The sequence below is a fragment of the Schistocerca serialis genome, chromosome 2 (genome assembly GCF_023864345.2).
Source record: "Schistocerca serialis cubense isolate TAMUIC-IGC-003099 chromosome 2, iqSchSeri2.2, whole genome shotgun sequence".
NCBI lineage: Eukaryota > Metazoa > Arthropoda > Insecta > Orthoptera > Acrididae > Schistocerca > Schistocerca serialis.
The window spans coordinates 294,402,776-294,406,765 of NC_064639.1; positions in this window are offsets into that span (position 1 = coordinate 294,402,776).

Sequence of the window (3,990 nt, forward strand, 5' to 3'; positions counted from 1 at the left end):
GGCCGGCTGAATCGTAACAGCGATGCCATTACTTTCTATCCAACCTATGTAAAACTGTTCGTCTTGACATTCTCCACACGACAGTAATACGTTACCTGTATTAATCGCTTACACCTTGCAGAGTAAGATTGACCGTCGCGGTGACGAGGCAGTAAGGACCTCAGTGCGCCGGTCGGCGCCAGACGGCGCGCCCTCGCCCGTCGGATGCAGCGGCCGGGCCGACCCCGGGGACTGCACCCGAATCCGTCCCACTGTGCCGGCACACCGCCGGATTACGGCTCGCGACAGCGCAGCCGAGAGGGGCGCGCTGAATTATTCATGGCGCCCGATCGCGCCGCCATCGACACGCAGAAGAAGGGTCCATTCGGCCGTCGCGTCAGGCGTTTCTTACCGGACTAACGGAGCGCCGGCCGTTATTCACTTTCGGCCCGGTAAAGAACACTCCCGCGGTAATCTAGTGAAAAGCTAGCCCGCAGACACCCCTCCGCCGCTTTGCGGTCGTTTCAGCTGCCACTCGAGAGAGCCGTGCAGAAGCCGTTCACGTCGTCGCGAAACTCGTTACGCTGCCTCCTGAGGGAAGGCGCGTCACATTACCTGATTGTGCGGAAGGGACTCACCTCGCACTGCGGAGTAGCTTCGGATTTGCTTTAACCTCGTTACCACCTTTTTTACGCCGAGCTATCGAATTTGTGTTCGTCAGGCCTGTTATGCTGGCAAGTAGAGGAGAACTGTTAAAATAACTGAAAGATGGATAAAAGCAAATTACGGAAACCTCTTGTTACAAATTCTGTCGCCCTCCCCCTACCCACGCCACAAACGCGCGCGCACACGCACACGCGCACACACACGCACACACACACACACACACACACACACACACACACACACAGAGAGAGAGAGAGAGAGAGAGAGAGAGAGAGAGAGAGAGAGAGAGAGAGGAGGAAAAGCATTTGCTAACGAAAATTCTCACAGAATGAAATTTTGTTAGAGACTGGTACAGCCCTATTCTCGAACGATGGTGGTTGGAGAAGAACGAACAAGGGTAAGGATTGCATTGTTAGTGATTTTAAACAACTGTGGTACACACATAATTGCACTTTGCGTTTGGTGAAAGCTTGTATCCCGTGTATCTCGCAAGTTATGTCTCTCGCTCGCCTGTGTGGAGTTTGTCGCTCACCACCAACATCAGCCATAACAACTCGCAACACATGTAATAAAAATTCACTACATAACTCGCTACGATCGTGTTTAATGCTCGCATTGCGTATAACATCCACAGGAGAGCGTTCAGAACACTACAGTACGCCCATTATGTGTCGGAGAACGCTTGAGGCAGGTGCCCAGAACTCGGCTAAACACAAATACTATCGTTCGTGACTTCAATTGTAGTATGGCTGGAATCCCTCTGTGGCTTCTGACTGCGTGGATATTGGTTCGCCTTGTGTGAACTGGTATATGAATGATAAAAACTAGACAAAAAATTAGAAGTCTATAAATACACTCTTGGAAATTGAAATAAGAACACCGTGAATTCATTGTCCCAGGAAGGGGAAACTTTACTGACACATTCCTGGGGTCAGATACATCACATGATCACACTGACAGAACCACAGGCACATAGACACAGGCAACAGAGCATGCACAATGTCGGCACTAGTACAGTGTGTATCCACCTTTCGCAGCAATGCAGGCTGCTATTCTCCCATGGAGACGATCGTGGAGATGCTGGATGTAGTCCTGTGGAACGGCTTGCCATGCCATTTCCACCTGGCGCCTCAGTTGGACCAGCGTTCGTGCTGGACGTGCAGACCGCGTGAGACGACGCTTCATCCAGTCCCAAACATGCTCAATGGGGGACAGATCCGGAGATCTTGCTGGCCAGGGTAGTTGACTTACACCTTCTAGAGCACGTTGGGTGGCACGGGATACATGCGGACGTGCATTGCCCTGTTGGAACAGCAAGTTCCCTTGCCGGTCTAGGAATGGTAGAACGATGGGTTCGATGACGGTTTGGATGTACCGTGCACTATTCAGTGTCCCCTCGACGATCACCAGTGGTGTACGCCCAGTGTAGGAGATCGCTCCCCACACCATGATGCCGGGTGTTGGCCCTGTGTGCCTCGGTCGTATGCAGTCCTGATTGTGGCGCTCACCTGCACGGCGCCAAACACGCATACGACCATCATTGGCACCAAGGCAGAAGCGACTCTCATCGCTGAAGACGACACGTCTCCATTCGTCCCTCCATTCACGCCTGTCGCGACACCACTGGAGGCGGGCTGCACTATGTTGGGGCGTGAGCGGAAGACGGCCTAACGGTGTGCGGGACCGTAGCCCAGCTTCATGAAGACGGTTGCGAATGGTCTTCGCCGATACCCCAGGAGCAACAGTGTCCCTAATTTGCTGGGAAGTGGCGGTGCGGTCCCCTACGGCACTGCGTAGGATCCTACGGTCTTGGCGTGCATCCGTGCGTCGCTGCGGTCCGGTCCCAGGTCGACGGGCACGTGCACCTTCCGCCGACCACTGGCGACAACATCGATGTACTGTGGGGACCTCACGCCCCACGTGTTGAGCAATTCGGCGGTACGTCCACCCGGCCTCCCGCATGCCCACTATACGCCCTCGCTCAAAGTCCGTCAACTGCACATACGGTTCACGTCCACGCTGTCGCGGCATGCTACCAGTGTTAAAGACTGCGATGGAGCTCCGTATGCCACGGCAAACTGGCTGACACTGACGGCGGCGGTGCACAAATCCTGCGCAGCTAGCGCCATTCGACGGCCAACACCGCGGTTCCTGGTGTGTCCGCTGTGCCGTGCGTGTGATCATTGCTTGTACAGCCCTCTCGCAGTGTCCGGAGCAAGTATGGTGGGTCTGACACACCGGTGTCAATGTGTTCTTTTTTCCATTTCCAGGAGTGTATTATACACGGTGTAAGGGGCTTAAGAGCAGATGTTTCATTATCAATGAAGGCAGCATGCTGAACAACATTATATCGGTAGTTTCTTCATTTGCAGCCTTTAATTATGGGTATTACAAGTAGTATGTTATTAGGTTGGTTAGTATCTCGAAGTATGCGTTGCAAACGCAAGCCTATAACGGTTATTATCCTGTGGGCAACAGATATTGAAATGTAGATGCCTGGACGCAAAGCTGATATCTTTACTGACAGGGTATGTCCATTTGACGGCACACTTACGACGTGCAACAAAGAAAAGATAATAAATTACGTGATGGTTTGAGAGATGACTGTTACCTGCATTGCACACACTGACCTGTGCAGATATTAAGGTAGTAATGGTCACAGTATTTGAGCTTATACCCGTCACAACCTATATCTTACAGTCCCACCGCCATGGTTTCTGTCTGTATGTTCAGGTTTATCTCAGGAACTACTGTACACGTTTTGGTGCTTTACTAGTGGGTTCACGACAAAGGTTGTTCCGTATAATTTACTATTTACGGTAATTACGACTGCCTCGTATAGACATTGTTATCTGTTCCACTTTCAATTGGCATTTGGAATGATATCTCGTGGCAATGTTGGGAGTTACGAGTTTATCAGTTAGAGAGGAGGCGGTTGTGGTGGCGTAAGCTGTAAAGTAACAGCTGGCGCAGCTCTAGAGAGCAGCGAAGCCTGACCAAAATCTCTGATGGGGCTGCGGGTAAACCCTCCCGGATAGCTGTGTGTCGCAAGCTGCGCTCTCGAGAAGGGGAGTTGCGCTGTCCTCGGATTGAAGCCGGCCAGCGGATTAACAACGAGATTCTTTGTCCCTGCCAGCCAGAACAATACGTAAAAAAAGTCTAGCGGCAAGGGACGTGCCTATAAACAAAAACGTTCAGGAATGAAATCTCGTTCGGACCTCTGGATTTCGCCAGAATCGCCACGTAGTTACGTTAGGGACATGCAAATCGCGGGTGCGGTAAGACTTGCACCGGGCTATTCAGCCACACGAAATTTTATTTATAGAATCTACAAATGTACAGGTT